Source organism: Carassius gibelio, chromosome B3 (assembly GCF_023724105.1).
Source record: "Carassius gibelio isolate Cgi1373 ecotype wild population from Czech Republic chromosome B3, carGib1.2-hapl.c, whole genome shotgun sequence".
NCBI lineage: Eukaryota > Metazoa > Chordata > Actinopteri > Cypriniformes > Cyprinidae > Carassius > Carassius gibelio.
This window is the reverse complement of record NC_068398.1, coordinates 51,877,096-51,892,095: the sequence shown is the minus strand read 5'-3', so window position 1 is coordinate 51,892,095 and position 15,000 is coordinate 51,877,096. Positions and strand designations below refer to the sequence as shown.

Genomic DNA, 15,000 nt, shown 5'->3' with positions numbered 1-15,000 from the left:
GGCCCAAGCTCAAATCCCAGAGACCTCGCTTTGCAGCTCCTTTTTTTGAGTAGTATCTGGGAACATGGTGGCTCGTTGGTCTAGGGGTATGATTCTCGCTTCGGGTGCGAGAGGTCCCGGGTTCAAATCCCGGACGAGCCCACATTGCGCATCTTACTGAAAAGTAGCAGACCTTTCGGCCAATAATACACCTGCATGTTTTCACGCCAACTTCTCCCTGTTCTCAGTTCCTCATCTGCAATTTAAACTTTGTACAACAGAAGTGAATGTGTCTGAGATGGCTCAGATTGGCTGCCATGCAGGGTAGCCGTTTGCGGTTGACTGGAGGCTCGTGTCCTTTGCTTTGATGTTTTTCTCAATATTGGTTTACAAGGTTCGAAGAGCGTTACACTGAAGATTTAAAGGTCCCTGGTTCGATCCCGGGTTTACTCAGAGTGAAGCCGTGAATGCTTTTCAGACACCATTCTGATGCTTGCTGGTTAGTTGCTTTTCGCAGAGCCTCCTTGAGTGTTTTCTACACTTCAGACAGACGAACTGACATTGTTGGTTCCATGGTGTAACGGTTAGCACTCTGGACTCTGAATCCAGCAATCCGAGTTCAAATCTCGGTGGAACCTTCAAGAGTCTGTCTGGCAGTGTTTGGCATGGAGGAGCTTGGGCTTATGTCACAATTTTGTCTCTGACAGTGTGTCTTTAAATGTATTGCTAAACTGGCCTCCTTTAACCATGGCCTCCAAACCATCTAGAACTCAAATAAAACTAAGCAGGAACTAAATTGAGCAGACAGATGTCATCTGATCCTCTGTGGAGCAGGATTACAGACCTCAGACAGCTTCTCATCAGCAAGATTTGTGTGGCAGTGCCACGGTGTAGATTTCTGCTGTTAAATTCAGCTTATGTGTTTTGTCGTTGATGTTTTAATCAACATTTATCTACGAGGGCAGGCCAAGCTAGAGCAGGTACGTAAAAATGGAGTTTCTCAGAAATCTGGTCAGTGCATGAGCTCTAATTCTGCCCTTGTCAGCTACAGAGGCAGGATGTTAGAGCGACCGTAGCGTCGAGCAGAGTGCTAACCGTTATGGTGTAACGGTTAGCACTCTGGACTCTGAATCCAGCAATCCGAGTTCAAATCTCGGTGGAACCTCCAAGAGTCTGTCTGGCAGTGTTTGGCATGGAGGAGCTTGGGCTTATGTCACAATTTTGTCTCTGACAGTGTGTCTTTAAATGTATTGCTAAACTGGCCTCCTTTAACCATGGCCTCCAAACCATCTAGAACTCAAATAAAACTAAGCAGGAACTAAATTGAGAAGACAGATGTCATCTGATCCTCTGTGGAGCAGGATTACAGACCTCAGACAGCTTCTCATCAGCAAGATTTGTGTGGCAGTGCCACGGTGTAGATTTCTGCTGTTAAATTCAGCTTATGTGTTTTGTCGTTGATGTTTTAATCAACATTTATCTACGAGGGCAGGCCAAGCTAGAGCAGGTACGTAAAAATGGAGTTTCTCAGAAATCTGGTCAGTGCATGAGCTCTAATTCTGCCCTTGTCAGCTACAGAGGCAGGATGTTAGAGCGACCGTAGCGTCGAGCAGAGTGAAATACGTAGCAAATTGGCCTTTACCGAACAGCAACCTGTGGCTCGTTGGTCTAGGGGTATGATTCTCGCTTAGGGTGCGAGAGGTCCCGGGTTCAAATCCCGGACGAGCCCTCTTCTGTCTTTGCAGCCTCTTTTCTAGAGCAGATTCTGCCATTCTTGGGCCAAACATACGCCACTGTCAAGTAGACTAAAGCTGCGACTGCATGTTTTCATGCCCACATCTCGCTGCTCTTCTTAGTTCCTCATCTGCAGTTTAAACTTTGCCTTGACATTTTTCTAAACATTGGTTTAGGAATGCAGCCCAAGCATTCTTGGATCGCTTGGCGGCGCTGTGAGCCTTCATCTTGCGTTTGCTAGTTGCAGGAGCATCTGAGGGCTTGTCGGTTATGGGGTGTGTTTTTTTTGTTTTATAGCTGGTATGGGAGCGAGAGGGCCCAAGCTCAAATCCCAGAGACCTCGCTTTGCAGCTCCTTTTTTTGAGTAGTATCTGGGATCATGGTGGCTCGTTGGTCTAGGGGTATGATTCTCGCTTCGGGTGCGATAGGTCCCGGGTTCAAATCCCGGACGAGCCCACATTGCGCATCTTACTGAAAAGTAGCAGACCTTTCGGCCAATAATACACCTGCATGTTTTCACGCCAACTTCTCCCTGTTCTCAGTTCCTCATCTGCAATTTAAACTTTGTACAACAGAAGTGAATGTGTCTGAGATGGCTCAGATTGGCTGCCATGCAGGGTAGCCGTTTGCGGTTGACTGGAGGCTCGTGTCCTTTGCTTTGATGTTTTTCTCAATATTGGTTTACAAGGTTCGAAGAGCGTTACACTGAAGATTTAAAGGTCCCTGGTTCGATCCCGGGTTTACTCAGAGTGAAGCCGTGAATGCTTTTCAGACACCATTCTGATGCTTGCTGGTTAGTTGCTTTTCGCAGAGCCTCCTTGAGTGTTTTCTACACTTCAGACAGACAAACTGACATTGTTGGTTCCATGGTGTAACGGTTAGCACTCTGGACTCTGAATCCAGCAATCCGAGTTCAAATCTCGGTGGAACCTTCAAGAGTCTGTCTGGCAGTGTTTGGCATGGAGGAGCTTGGGCTTATGTCACAATTTTGTCTCTGACAGTGTGTCTTTAAATGTATTGCTAAACTGGCCTCCTTTAACCATGGCCTCCAAACCATCTAGAACTCAAATAAAACTAAGCAGGAACTAAATTGAGCAGACAGATGTCATCTGATCCTCTGTGGAGCAGGATTACAGACCTCAGACAGCTTCTCATCAGCAAGATTTGTGTGGCAGTGCCACGGTGTAGATTTCTGCTGTTAAATTCAGCTTATGTGTTTTGTCGTTGATGTTTTAATCAACATTTATCTACGAGGGCAGGCCAAGCTAGAGCAGGTACGTAAAAATGGAGTTTCTCAGAAATCTGGTCAGTGCATGAGCTCTAATTCTGCCCTTGTCAGCTACAGAGGCAGGATGTTAGAGCGACCGTAGCGTCGAGCAGAGTGATATACGTAGCAAATTGGCCTTTACCGAACAGCAACCTGTGGCTCGTTGGTCTAGGGGTATGATTCTCGCTTAGGGTGCGAGAGGTCCCGGGTTCAAATCCCGGACGAGCCCTCTTCTGTCTTTGCAGCCTCTTTTCTAGAGCAGTTTCAGTCCATTCTGCCATTCTTGGGCCAAACATACGCCACTGTCAAGTAGACTAAAGCTGCGACTGCATGTTTTCATGCCCACATCTCGCTGCTCTTCTTAGTTCCTCATCTGCAGTTTAAACTTTGCCTTGACATTTTTCTAAACATTGGTTTAGGAATGCAGCCCAAGCATTCTTGGATCGCTTGGCGGCGCTGTGAGCCTTCATCTTGCGTTTGCTAGTTGCAGGAGCATCTGAGGGCTTGTCGGTTATGGGGTGTGTTTTTTTTGTTTTATTGCTGGTATGGGAGCGAGAGGGCCCAAGCTCAAATCCCAGAGACCTCGCTTTGCAGCTCCTTTTTTTGAGTAGTATCTGGGAACATGGTGGCTCGTTGGTCTAGGGGTATGATTCTCGCTTCGGGTGCGAGAGGTCCCGGGTTCAAATCCCGGACGAGCCCACATTGAGCATCTTACTGAAAAGTAGCAGACCTTTCGGCCAATAATACACCTGCATGTTTTCACGCCAACTTCTCCCTGTTCTCAGTTCCTCATCTGCAATTTAAACTTTGTACAACAGAAGTGAATGTGTCTGAGATGGCTCAGATTGGCTGCCATGCAGGGTAGCCGTTTGCGGTTGACTGGAGGCTCGTGTCCTTTGCTTTGATGTTTTTCTCAATATTGGTTTACAAGGTTCGGAGAGCGTTACACTGAAGATTTAAAGGTCCCTGGTTCGATCCCGGGTTTACTCAGAGTGAAGCCGTGAATGCTTTTCAGACACCATTCTGATGCTTGCTGGTTAGTTGCTTTTCGCAGAGCCTCCTTGAGTGTTTTCTACACTTCAGACAGACGAACTGACATTGTTGGTTCCATGGTGTAACGGTTAGCACTCTGGACTCTGAATCCAGCAATCCGAGTTCAAATCTCGGTGGAACCTTCAAGAGTCTGTCTGGCAGTGTTTGGCATGGAGGAGCTTGGGCTTATGTCACAATTTTGTCTCTGACAGTGTGTCTTTAAATGTATTGCTAAACTGGCCTCCTTTAACCATGGCCTCCAAACCATCTAGAACTCAAATAAAACTAAGCAGGAACTAAATTGAGCAGACAGATGTCATCTGATCCTCTGTGGAGCAGGATTACAGACCTCAGACAGCTTCTCATCAGCAAGATTTGTGTGGCAGTGCCACGGTGTAGATTTCTGCTGTTAAATTCAGCTTATGTGTTTTGTCGTTGATGTTTTAATCAACATTTATCTACGAGGGCAGGCCAAGCTAGAGCAGGTACGTAAAAATGGAGTTTCTCAGAAATCTGGTCAGTGCATGAGCTCTAATTCTGCCCTTGTCAGCTACAGAGGCAGGATGTTAGAGCGACCGTAGCGTCGAGCAGAGTGAAATACGTAGCAAATTGGCCTTTACCGAACAGCAACCTGTGGCTCGTTGGTCTAGGGGTATGATTCTCGCTTAGGGTGCGAGAGGTCCCGGGTTCAAATCCCGGACGAGCCCTCTTCTGTCTTTGCAGCCTCTTTTCTAGAGCAGATTCTGCCATTCTTGGGCCAAACATACGCCACTGTCAAGTAGACTAAAGCTGCGACTGCATGTTTTCATGCCCACATCTCGCTGCTCTTCTTAGTTCCTCATCTGCAGTTTAAACTTTGCCTTGACATTTTTCTAAACATTGGTTTAGGAATGCAGCCCAAGCATTCTTGGATCGCTTGGCGGCGCTGTGAGCCTTCATCTTGCGTTTGCTAGTTGCAGGAGCATCTGAGGGCTTGTCGGTTATGGGGTGTGTTTTTTTTGTTTTATAGCTGGTATGGGAGCGAGAGGGCCCAAGCTCAAATCCCAGAGACCTCGCTTTGCAGCTCCTTTTTTTGAGTAGTATCTGGGAACATGGTGGCTCGTTGGTCTAGGGGTATGATTCTCGCTTCGGGTGCGAGAGGTCCCGGGTTCAAATCCCGGACGAGCCCACATTGCGCATCTTACTGAAAAGTAGCAGACCTTTCGGCCAATAATACACCTGCATGTTTTCACGCCAACTTCTCCCTGTTCTCAGTTCCTCATCTGCAATTTAAACTTTGTACAACAGAAGTGAATGTGTCTGAGATGGCTCAGATTGGCTGCCATGCAGGGTAGCCGTTTGCGGTTGACTGGAGGCTCGTGTCCTTTGCTTTGATGTTTTTCTCAATATTGGTTTACAAGGTTCGAAGAGCGTTACACTGAAGATTTAAAGGTCCCTGGTTCGATCCCGGGTTTACTCAGAGTGAAGCCGTGAATGCTTTTCAGACACCATTCTGATGCTTGCTGGTTAGTTGCTTTTCGCAGAGCCTCCTTGAGTGTTTTCTACACTTCAGACAGACGAACTGACATTGTTGGTTCCATGGTGTAACGGTTAGCACTCTGGACTCTGAATCCAGCAATCCGAGTTCAAATCTCGGTGGAACCTTCAAGAGTCTGTCTGGCAGTGTTTGGCATGGAGGAGCTTGGGCTTATGTCACAATTTTGTCTCTGACAGTGTGTCTTTAAATGTATTGCTAAACTGGCCTCCTTTAACCATGGCCTCCAAACCATCTAGAACTCAAATAAAACTAAGCAGGAACTAAATTGAGCAGACAGATGTCATCTGATCCTCTGTGGAGCAGGATTACAGACCTCAGACAGCTTCTCATCAGCAAGATTTGTGTGGCAGTGCCACGGTGTAGATTTCTGCTGTTAAATTCAGCTTATGTGTTTTGTCGTTGATGTTTTAATCAACATTTATCTACGAGGGCAGGCCAAGCTAGAGCAGGTACGTAAAAATGGAGTTTCTCAGAAATCTGGTCAGTGCATGAGCTCTAATTCTGCCCTTGTCAGCTACAGAGGCAGGATGTTAGAGCGACCGTAGCGTCGAGCAGAGTGAAATACGTAGCAAATTGGCCTTTACCGAACAGCAACCTGTGGCTCGTTGGTCTAGGGGTATGATTCTCGCTTAGGGTGCGAGAGGTCCCGGGTTCAAATCCCGGACGAGCCCTCTTCTGTCTTTGCAGCCTCTTTTCTAGAGCAGTTTCAGTCCATTCTGCCATTCTTGGGCCAAACATACGCCACTGTCAAGTAGACTAAAGCTGCGACTGCATGTTTTCATGCCCACATCTCGCTGCTCTTCTTAGTTCCTCATCTGCAGTTTAAACTTTGCCTTGACATTTTTCTAAACATTGGTTTAGGAATGCAGCCCAAGCATTCTTGGATCGCTTGGCGGCGCTGTGAGCCTTCATCTTGCGTTTGCTAGTTGCAGGAGCATCTGAGGGCTTGTCGGTTATGGGGTGTGTTTTTTTTGTTTTATTGCTGGTATGGGAGCGAGAGGGCCCAAGCTCAAATCCCAGAGACCTCGCTTTGCAGCTCCTTTTTTTGAGTAGTATCTGGGAACATGGTGGCTCGTTGGTCTAGGGGTATGATTCTCGCTTCGGGTGCGAGAGGTCCCGGGTTCAAATCCCGGACGAGCCCACATTGAGCATCTTACTGAAAAGTAGCAGACCTTTCGGCCAATAATACACCTGCATGTTTTCACGCCAACTTCTCCCTGTTCTCAGTTCCTCATCTGCAATTTAAACTTTGTACAACAGAAGTGAATGTGTCTGAGATGGCTCAGATTGGCTGCCATGCAGGGTAGCCGTTTGCGGTTGACTGGAGGCTCGTGTCCTTTGCTTTGATGTTTTTCTCAATATTGGTTTACAAGGTTCGGAGAGCGTTACACTGAAGATTTAAAGGTCCCTGGTTCGATCCCGGGTTTACTCAGAGTGAAGCCGTGAATGCTTTTCAGACACCATTCTGATGCTTGCTGGTTAGTTGCTTTTCGCAGAGCCTCCTTGAGTGTTTTCTACACTTCAGACAGACGAACTGACATTGTTGGTTCCATGGTGTAACGGTTAGCACTCTGGACTCTGAATCCAGCAATCCGAGTTCAAATCTCGGTGGAACCTTCAAGAGTCTGTCTGGCAGTGTTTGGCATGGAGGAGCTTGGGCTTATGTCACAATTTTGTCTCTGACAGTGTGTCTTTAAATGTATTGCTAAACTGGCCTCCTTTAACCATGGCCTCCAAACCATCTAGAACTCAAATAAAACTAAGCAGGAACTAAATTGAGCAGACAGATGTCATCTGATCCTCTGTGGAGCAGGATTACAGACCTCAGACAGCTTCTCATCAGCAAGATTTGTGTGGCAGTGCCACGGTGTAGATTTCTGCTGTTAAATTCAGCTTATGTGTTTTGTCGTTGATGTTTTAATCAACATTTATCTACGAGGGCAGGCCAAGCTAGAGCAGGTACGTAAAAATGGAGTTTCTCAGAAATCTGGTCAGTGCATGAGCTCTAATTCTGCCCTTGTCAGCTACAGAGGCAGGATGTTAGAGCGACCGTAGCGTCGAGCAGAGTGAAATACTTAGCAAATTGGCCTTTACCGAACAGCAACCTGTGGCTCGTTGGTCTAGGGGTATGATTCTCGCTTAGGGTGCGAGAGGTCCCGGGTTCAAATCCCGGACGAGCCCTCTTCTGTCTTTGCAGCCTCTTTTCTAGAGCAGTTTCAGTCCATTCTGCCATTCTTGGGCCAAACATACGCCACTGTCAAGTAGACTAAAGCTGCGACTGCATGTTTTCATGCCCACATCTCGCTGCTCTTCTTAGTTCCTCATCTGCAGTTTAAACTTTGCCTTGACATTTTTCTAAACATTGGTTTAGGAATGCAGCCCAAGCATTCTTGGATCGCTTGGCGGCGCTGTGAGCCTTCATCTTGCGTTTGCTAGTTGCAGGAGCATCTGAGGGCTTGTCGGTTATGGGGTGTGTTTTTTTTGTTTTATTGCTGGTATGGGAGCGAGAGGGCCCAAGCTCAAATCCCAGAGACCTCGCTTTGCAGCTCCTTTTTTTGAGTAGTATCTGGGAACATGGTGGCTCGTTGGTCTAGGGGTATGATTCTCGCTTCGGGTGCGAGAGGTCCCGGGTTCAAATCCCGGACGAGCCCACATTGAGCATCTTACTGAAAAGTAGCAGACCTTTCGGCCAATAATACACCTGCATGTTTTCACGCCTACTTCTCCCTGTTCTCAGTTCCTCATCTGCAATTTAAACTTTGTACAACAGAAGTGAATGTGTCTGAGATGGCTCAGATTGGCTGCCATGCAGGGTAGCAGTTTGCGGTTGACTGGAGGCTCGTGTCCTTTGCTTTGATGTTTTTCTCAATATTGGTTTACAAGGTTCGGAGAGCGTTACACTGAAGATTTAAAGGTCCCTGGTTCGATCCCGGGTTTACTCAGAGTGGAGCCGTGAATGCTTTTCAGACACCATTCTGATGCTTGCTGGTTAGTTGCTTTTCGCAGAGCCTCCTTGAGTGTTTTCTACACTTCAGACAGATGAACTGACACTGTTGGTTCCATGGTGTAACGGTTAGCACTCTGGACTCTGAATCCAGCAATCCGAGTTCAAATCTCGGTGGAACCTCCAAGAGTCTGTCTGGCAGTGTTTGGCATGGAGGAGCTTGGGCTTATGTCACAATTTTGTCTCTGACAGTGTGTCTTTAAATGTATTGCTAAACTGGCCTCCTTTAACCATGGCCTCCAAACCATCTAGAACTCAAATAAAACTAAGCAGGAACTAAATTGAGAAGACAGATGTCATCTGATCCTCTGTGGAGCAGGATTACAGACCTCAGACAGCTTCTCATCAGCAAGATTTGTGTGGCAGTGCCACGGTGTAGATTTCTGCTGTTAAATTCAGCTTATGTGTTTTGTCGTTGATGTTTTAATCAACATTTATCTACGAGGGCAGGCCAAGCTAGAGCAGGTACGTAAAAATGGAGTTTCTCAGAAATCTGGTCAGTGCATGAGCTCTAATTCTGCCCTTGTCAGCTACAGAGGCAGGATGTTAGAGCGACCGTAGCGTCGAGCAGAGTGAAATACGTAGCAAATTGGCCTTTACCGAACAGCAACCTGTGGCTCGTTGGTCTAGGGGTATGATTCTCGCTTAGGGTGCGAGAGGTCCCGGGTTCAAATCCCGGACGAGCCCTCTTCTGTCTTTGCAGCCTCTTTTCTAGAGCAGTTTCAGTCCATTCTGCCATTCTTGGGCCAAACATACGCCACTGTCAAGTAGACTAAAGCTGCGACTGCATGTTTTCATGCCCACATCTCGCTGCTCTTCTCAGTTCCTCATCTGCAGTTTAAACTTTGCCTTGACATTTTTCTAAACATTGGTTTAGGAATGCAGCCCAAGCATTCTTGGATCGCTTGGCGGCGCTGTGAGCCTTCATCTTGCATTTGCTAGTTGCAGGAGCATCTGAGGGCTTGTCGGTTATGGGGTGTGTTTTTTTTGTTTTATTGCTGGTATGGGAGCGAGAGGGCCCAAGCTCAAATCCCAGAGACCTCGCTTTGCAGCTCCTTTTTTTGAGTAGTATCTGGGAACATGGTGGCTCGTTGGTCTAGGGGTATGATTCTCGCTTCGGGTGCGAGAGGTCCCGGGTTCAAATCCCGGACGAGCCCACATTGAGCATCTTACTGAAAAGTAGCAGACCTTTCGGCCAATAATACACCTGCATGTTTTCACGCCTACTTCTCCCTGTTCTCAGTTCCTCATCTGCAATTTAAACTTTGTACAACAGAAGTGAATGTGTCTGAGATGGCTCAGATTGGCTGCCATGCAGGGTAGCCGTTTGCGGTTGACTGGAGGCTCGTGTCCTTTGCTTTGATGTTTTTCTCAATATTGGTTTACAAGGTTCGGAGAGCGTTACACTGAAGATTTAAAGGTCCCTGGTTCGATCCCGGGTTTACTCAGAGTGGAGCCGTGAATGCTTTTCAGACACCATTCTGATGCTTGCTGGTTAGTTGCTTTTCGCAGAGCCTCCTTGAGTGTTTTCTACACTTCAGACAGATGAACTGACACTGTTGGTTCCATGGTGTAACGGTTAGCACTCTGGACTCTGAATCCAGCAATCCGAGTTCAAATCTCGGTGGAACCTCCAAGAGTCTGTCTGGCAGTGTTTGGCATGGAGGAGCTTGGGCTTATGTCACAATTTTGTCTCTGACAGTGTGTCTTTAAATGTATTGCTAAACTGGCCTCCTTTAACCATGGCCTCCAAACCATATAGAACTCAAATAAAACTAAGCAGGAACTAAATTGAGAAGACAGATGTCATCTGATCCTCTGTGGAGCAGGATTACAGACCTCAGACAGCTTCTCATCAGCAAGATTTGTGTGGCAGTGCCACGGTGTAGATTTCTGCTGTTAAATTCAGCTTATGTGTTTTATCGTTGATGTTTTAATCAACATTTATCTACGAGGGCAGGCCAAGCTAGAGCAGGTACGTAAAAATGGAGTTTCTCAGAAATCTGGTCAGTGCATGAGCTCTAATTCTGCCCTTGTACAATAATACACCTGCATGTTTTCACGCCTACTTCTCCCTGTTCTCAGTTCCTCATCTGCAATTTAAACTTTGTACAACAGAAGTGAATGTGTCTGAGATGGCTCAGATTGGCTGCCATGCAGGGTAGCCGTTTGCAGTTGACTGGAGGCTCGTGTCCTTTGCTTTGATGTTTTTCTCAATATTGGTTTACAAGGTTCGGAGAGCGTTACACTGAAGATTTAAAGGTCCCTGGTTCGATCCCGGGTTTACTCAGAGTGGAGCCGTGAATGCTTTTCAGACACCATTCTGATGCTTGCTGGTTAGTTGGTTTTCGCAGAGCCTCCTTGAGTGTTTTCTACACTTCAGACAGACGAACTGACACTGTTGGTTCCATGGTGTAACGGTTAGCACTCTGGACTCTGAATCCAGCAATCCGAGTTCAAATCTCGGTGGAACCTTCAAGAGTCTGTCTGGCAGTGTTTGGCATGGAGGAGCTTGGGCTTATGTCACAATTTTGTCTCTGACAGTGTGTCTTTAAATGTATTGCTAAACTGGCCTCCTTTAACCATGGCCTCCAAACCATCTAGAACTCAAATAAAACTAAGCAGGAACTAAATTGAGCAGACAGATGTCATCTGATCCTCTGTGGAGCAGGATTACAGACCTCAGACAGCTTCTCATCAGCAAGATTTGTGTGGCAGTGCCACGGTGTAGATTTCTGCTGTTAAATTCAGCTTATGTGTTTTGTCGTTGATGTTTTAATCAACATTTATCTACGAGGGCAGGCCAAGCTAGAGCAGGTACGTAAAAATGGAGTTTCTCAGAAATCTGGTCAGTGCATGAGCTCTAATTCTGCCCTTGTCAGCTACAGAGGCAGGATGTTAGAGCGACCGTAGCGTCGAGCAGAGTGAAATACGTAGCAAATTGGCCTTTACCGAACAGCAACCTGTGGCTCGTTGGTCTAGGGGTATGATTCTCGCTTAGGGTGCGAGAGGTCCCGGGTTCAAATCCCGGACGAGCCCTCTTCTGTCTTTGCAGCCTCTTTTCTAGAGCAGTTTCAGTCCATTCTGCCATTCTTGGGACAAACATACGCCACTGTCAAGTAGACTAAAGCTGCGACTGCATGTTTTCATGCCCACATCTCGCTGCTCTTCTTAGTTCCTCATCTGCAGTTTAAACTTTGCCTTGACATTTTTCTAAACATTGGTTTAGGAATGCAGCCCAAGCATTCTTGGATCGCTTCACGGCGCTGTGAGCCTTCATCTTGCGTTTGCTAGTTGCAGGAGCATCTGAGGGCTTGTCGGTTATGGGGTGTGTTTTTTTTTGTTTTATTGCTGGTATGGGAGCGAGAGGGCCCAAGCTCAAATCCCAGAGACCTCGCTTTGCAGCTCCTTTTTTTGAGTAGTATCTGGGAACATGGTGGCTCGTTGGTCTAGGGGTATGATTCTCGCTTCGGGTGCGAGAGGTCCCGGGTTCAAATCCCGGACGAGCCCACATTGGGCATCTTACTGAAAAGTAGCAGACCGTTCTGCCTTCTTTCGGCCAATAATACACCTGCATGTTTTCACGCCTACTTCTCCCTGTTCTCAGTTCCTCATCTGCAATTTAAACTTTGTACAACAGAAGTGAATGTGTCTGAGATGGCTCAGATTGGCTGCCATGCAGGGTAGCCGTTTGCGGTTGACTGGAGGCTCGTGTCCTTTGCTTTGATGTTTTTCTCAATATTGGTTTACAAGGTTCGGAGAGCGTTACACTGAAGATTTAAAGGTCCCTGGTTCGATCCCGGGTTTACTCAGAGTGGAGCCGTGAATGCTTTTCAGACACCATTCTGATGCTTGCTGGTTAGTTGGTTTTCGCAGAGCCTCCTTGAGTGTTTTCTACACTTCAGACAGACGAACTGACACTGTTGGTTCCATGGTGTAACGGTTAGCACTCTGGACTCTGAATCCAGCAATCCGAGTTCAAATCTCGGTGGAACCTTCAAGAGTCTGTCTGGCAGTGTTTGGCATGGAGGAGCTTGGGCTTATGTCACAATTTTGTCTCTGACAGTGTGTCTTTAAATGTATTGCTAAACTGGCCTCCTTTAACCATGGCCTCCAAACCATCTAGAACTCAAATAAAACTAAGCAGGAACTAAATTGAGCAGACAGATGTCATCTGATCCTCTGTGGAGCAGGATTACAGACCTCAGACAGCTTCTCATCAGCAAGATTTGTGTGGCAGTGCCACGGTGTAGATTTCTGCTGTTAAATTCAGCTTATGTGTTTTGTCGTTGATGTTTTAATCAACATTTATCTACGAGGGCAGGCCAAGCTAGAGCAGGTACGTAAAAATGGAGTTTCTCAGAAATCTGGTCAGTGCATGAGCTCTAATTCTGCCCTTGTCAGCTACAGAGGCAGGATGTTAGAGCGACCGTAGCGTCGAGCAGAGTGAAATACGTAGCAAATTGGCCTTTACCGAAGAGCAACCTGTGGCTCGTTGGTCTAGGGGTATGATTCTCGCTTAGGGTGCGAGAGGTCCCGGGTTCAAATCCCGGACGAGCCCTCTTCTGTCTTTGCAGCCTCTTTTCTAGAGCAGTTTCAGTCCATTCTGCCATTCTTGGGCCAAACATACGCCACTGTCAGGTAGACTAAAGCTGCGACTGCATGTTTTCATGCCCACATCTCGCTGCTCTTCTTAGTTCCTCATCTGCAGTTTAAACTTTGCCTTGACATTTTTCTAAACATTGGTTTAGGAATGCAGCCCAAGCATTCTTGGATCGCTTCACGGTGCTGTGAGCCTTCATCTTGCGTTTGCTAGTTGCAGGAGCATCTGAGGGCTTGTCGGTTATGGGGTGTGTTTTTTTTTGTTTTATTGCTGGTATGGGAGCGAGAGGGCCCAAGCTCAAATCCCAGAGACCTCGCTTTGCAGCTCCTTTTTTTGAGTAGTATCTGGGAACATGGTGGCTCGTTGGTCTAGGGGTATGATTCTCGCTTCGGGTGCGAGAGGTCCCGGGTTCAAATCCCGGACGAGCCCACATTGAGCATCTTACTGAAAAGTAGCAGACCGTTCTGCCTTCTTTCGGCCAATAATACACCTGCATGTTTTCACGCCAACTTCTCCCTGTTCTCAGTTCCTCATCTGCAATTTAAACTTTGTACAACAGAAGTGAATGTGTCTGAGATGGCTCAGATTGGCTGCCATGCAGGGTAGCCGTTTGCGGTTGACTGGAGGCTCGTGTCCTTTGCTTTGATGTTTTTCTCAATATTGGTTTACAAGGTTCGGAGAGCGTTACACTGAAGATTTAAAGGTCCCTGGTTCGATCCCGGGTTTACTCAGAGTGAAGCCGTGAATGCTTTTCAGACACCATTCTGATGCTTGCTGGTTAGTTGCTTTTCGCAGAGCCTCCTTGAGTGTTTTCTACACTTCAGACAGACGAACTGACACTGTTGGTTCCATGGTGTAACGGTTAGCACTCTGGACTCTGAATCCAGCAATCCGAGTTCAAATCTCGGTGGAACCTTCAAGAGTCTGTCTGGCAGTGTTTGGCATGGAGGAGCTTGGGCTTATGTCACAATTTTGTCTCTGACAGTGTGTCTTTAAATGTATTGCTAAACTGGCCTCCTTTAACCATGGCCTCCAAACCATCTAGAACTCAAATAAAACTAAGCAGGAACTAAATTGAGCAGACAGATGTCATCTGATCCTCTGTGGAGCAGGATTACAGACCTCAGACAGCTTCTCATCAGCAAGATTTGTGTGGCAGTGCCACGGTGTAGATTTCTGCTGTTAAATTCAGCTTATGTGTTTTGTCGTTGATGTTTTAATCAACATTTATCTACGAGGGCAGGCCAAGCTAGAGCAGGTACGTAAAAATGGAGTTTCTCAGAAATCTGGTCAGTGCATGAGCTCTAATTCTGCCCTTGTCAGCTACAGAGGCAGGATGTTAGAGCGACCGTAGCGTCGAGCAGAGTGAAATACGTAGCAAATTGGCCTTTACCGAACAGCAACCTGTGGCTCGTTGGTCTAGGGGTATGATTCTCGCTTAGGGTGCGAGAGGTCCTGGGTTCAAATCCCGGACGAGCCCTCTTCTGTCTTTGCAGCCTCTTTTCTAGAGCAGTTTCAGTCCATTCTGCCATTCTTGGGCCAAACATACGCCACTGTCAAGTAGACTAAAGCTGCGACTGCATGTTTTCATGCCCACATCTCGCTGCTCTTCTTAGTTCCTCATCTGCAGTTTAAACTCTGCCTTGACATTTTTCTAAACATTGGTTTAGGAATGCAGCCCAAGCATTCTTGGATCGCTTGGCGGCGCTGTGAGCCTTCATCTTGCGTTTGCTAGTTGCAGGAGCATCTGAGGGCTTGTCGGTTATGGGGTGTGTTTTTTTTGTTTTATTGCTGGTATGGGAGCGAGAGGGCCCAAGCTCAAATCCCAGAGACCTCGCTTTGCA

General features: G+C 47.0%; 28 non-coding genes across 28 annotated transcripts; all 28 read left to right on the top strand.

Moving 5' to 3' along the window:
• The first annotated feature begins 69 nt into the window (after positions 1-69).
• trnap-cgg (transfer RNA proline (anticodon CGG)) lies at positions 70-141 on the top strand. The gene has a single exon. It is a non-coding gene; the product is annotated as a tRNA-Pro (tRNA).
• A 404-nt stretch (positions 142-545) lies between these two features.
• Positions 546-617, top strand: trnaq-cug (transfer RNA glutamine (anticodon CUG)). The gene has a single exon. It is a non-coding gene; the product is annotated as a tRNA-Gln (tRNA).
• A 1,019-nt stretch (positions 618-1,636) lies between these two features.
• trnap-agg (transfer RNA proline (anticodon AGG)) lies at positions 1,637-1,708 on the top strand. Its single transcript has one exon. It is a non-coding gene; the product is annotated as a tRNA-Pro (tRNA).
• A 389-nt stretch (positions 1,709-2,097) lies between these two features.
• trnap-cgg (transfer RNA proline (anticodon CGG)) lies at positions 2,098-2,169 on the top strand. Its single transcript has one exon. It is a non-coding gene; the product is annotated as a tRNA-Pro (tRNA).
• A 404-nt stretch (positions 2,170-2,573) lies between these two features.
• Positions 2,574-2,645, top strand: trnaq-cug (transfer RNA glutamine (anticodon CUG)). Its single transcript has one exon. It is a non-coding gene; the product is annotated as a tRNA-Gln (tRNA).
• Positions 2,646-3,137: 492 nt separating this feature from the next.
• Positions 3,138-3,209, top strand: trnap-agg (transfer RNA proline (anticodon AGG)). The gene has a single exon. It is a non-coding gene; the product is annotated as a tRNA-Pro (tRNA).
• Positions 3,210-3,607: 398 nt separating this feature from the next.
• trnap-cgg (transfer RNA proline (anticodon CGG)) lies at positions 3,608-3,679 on the top strand. Its single transcript has one exon. It is a non-coding gene; the product is annotated as a tRNA-Pro (tRNA).
• A 404-nt stretch (positions 3,680-4,083) lies between these two features.
• On the top strand, positions 4,084-4,155 carry trnaq-cug (transfer RNA glutamine (anticodon CUG)). Its single transcript has one exon. It is a non-coding gene; the product is annotated as a tRNA-Gln (tRNA).
• A 492-nt stretch (positions 4,156-4,647) lies between these two features.
• trnap-agg (transfer RNA proline (anticodon AGG)) lies at positions 4,648-4,719 on the top strand. Its single transcript has one exon. It is a non-coding gene; the product is annotated as a tRNA-Pro (tRNA).
• Positions 4,720-5,108: 389 nt separating this feature from the next.
• trnap-cgg (transfer RNA proline (anticodon CGG)) lies at positions 5,109-5,180 on the top strand. The gene has a single exon. It is a non-coding gene; the product is annotated as a tRNA-Pro (tRNA).
• Positions 5,181-5,584: 404 nt separating this feature from the next.
• On the top strand, positions 5,585-5,656 carry trnaq-cug (transfer RNA glutamine (anticodon CUG)). Its single transcript has one exon. It is a non-coding gene; the product is annotated as a tRNA-Gln (tRNA).
• Positions 5,657-6,148: 492 nt separating this feature from the next.
• Positions 6,149-6,220, top strand: trnap-agg (transfer RNA proline (anticodon AGG)). Its single transcript has one exon. It is a non-coding gene; the product is annotated as a tRNA-Pro (tRNA).
• A 398-nt stretch (positions 6,221-6,618) lies between these two features.
• On the top strand, positions 6,619-6,690 carry trnap-cgg (transfer RNA proline (anticodon CGG)). The gene has a single exon. It is a non-coding gene; the product is annotated as a tRNA-Pro (tRNA).
• Positions 6,691-7,094: 404 nt separating this feature from the next.
• Positions 7,095-7,166, top strand: trnaq-cug (transfer RNA glutamine (anticodon CUG)). Its single transcript has one exon. It is a non-coding gene; the product is annotated as a tRNA-Gln (tRNA).
• A 492-nt stretch (positions 7,167-7,658) lies between these two features.
• Positions 7,659-7,730, top strand: trnap-agg (transfer RNA proline (anticodon AGG)). Its single transcript has one exon. It is a non-coding gene; the product is annotated as a tRNA-Pro (tRNA).
• A 398-nt stretch (positions 7,731-8,128) lies between these two features.
• Positions 8,129-8,200, top strand: trnap-cgg (transfer RNA proline (anticodon CGG)). The gene has a single exon. It is a non-coding gene; the product is annotated as a tRNA-Pro (tRNA).
• Positions 8,201-8,604: 404 nt separating this feature from the next.
• trnaq-cug (transfer RNA glutamine (anticodon CUG)) lies at positions 8,605-8,676 on the top strand. The gene has a single exon. It is a non-coding gene; the product is annotated as a tRNA-Gln (tRNA).
• Positions 8,677-9,168: 492 nt separating this feature from the next.
• trnap-agg (transfer RNA proline (anticodon AGG)) lies at positions 9,169-9,240 on the top strand. The gene has a single exon. It is a non-coding gene; the product is annotated as a tRNA-Pro (tRNA).
• A 398-nt stretch (positions 9,241-9,638) lies between these two features.
• Positions 9,639-9,710, top strand: trnap-cgg (transfer RNA proline (anticodon CGG)). The gene has a single exon. It is a non-coding gene; the product is annotated as a tRNA-Pro (tRNA).
• A 404-nt stretch (positions 9,711-10,114) lies between these two features.
• On the top strand, positions 10,115-10,186 carry trnaq-cug (transfer RNA glutamine (anticodon CUG)). Its single transcript has one exon. It is a non-coding gene; the product is annotated as a tRNA-Gln (tRNA).
• Positions 10,187-10,956: 770 nt separating this feature from the next.
• trnaq-cug (transfer RNA glutamine (anticodon CUG)) lies at positions 10,957-11,028 on the top strand. The gene has a single exon. It is a non-coding gene; the product is annotated as a tRNA-Gln (tRNA).
• A 492-nt stretch (positions 11,029-11,520) lies between these two features.
• Positions 11,521-11,592, top strand: trnap-agg (transfer RNA proline (anticodon AGG)). Its single transcript has one exon. It is a non-coding gene; the product is annotated as a tRNA-Pro (tRNA).
• Positions 11,593-11,991: 399 nt separating this feature from the next.
• trnap-cgg (transfer RNA proline (anticodon CGG)) lies at positions 11,992-12,063 on the top strand. Its single transcript has one exon. It is a non-coding gene; the product is annotated as a tRNA-Pro (tRNA).
• Positions 12,064-12,478: 415 nt separating this feature from the next.
• Positions 12,479-12,550, top strand: trnaq-cug (transfer RNA glutamine (anticodon CUG)). The gene has a single exon. It is a non-coding gene; the product is annotated as a tRNA-Gln (tRNA).
• A 492-nt stretch (positions 12,551-13,042) lies between these two features.
• trnap-agg (transfer RNA proline (anticodon AGG)) lies at positions 13,043-13,114 on the top strand. Its single transcript has one exon. It is a non-coding gene; the product is annotated as a tRNA-Pro (tRNA).
• Positions 13,115-13,513: 399 nt separating this feature from the next.
• trnap-cgg (transfer RNA proline (anticodon CGG)) lies at positions 13,514-13,585 on the top strand. Its single transcript has one exon. It is a non-coding gene; the product is annotated as a tRNA-Pro (tRNA).
• Positions 13,586-14,000: 415 nt separating this feature from the next.
• trnaq-cug (transfer RNA glutamine (anticodon CUG)) lies at positions 14,001-14,072 on the top strand. Its single transcript has one exon. It is a non-coding gene; the product is annotated as a tRNA-Gln (tRNA).
• A 492-nt stretch (positions 14,073-14,564) lies between these two features.
• Positions 14,565-14,636, top strand: trnap-agg (transfer RNA proline (anticodon AGG)). The gene has a single exon. It is a non-coding gene; the product is annotated as a tRNA-Pro (tRNA).
• Positions 14,637-15,000: the final 364 nt, after the last annotated feature.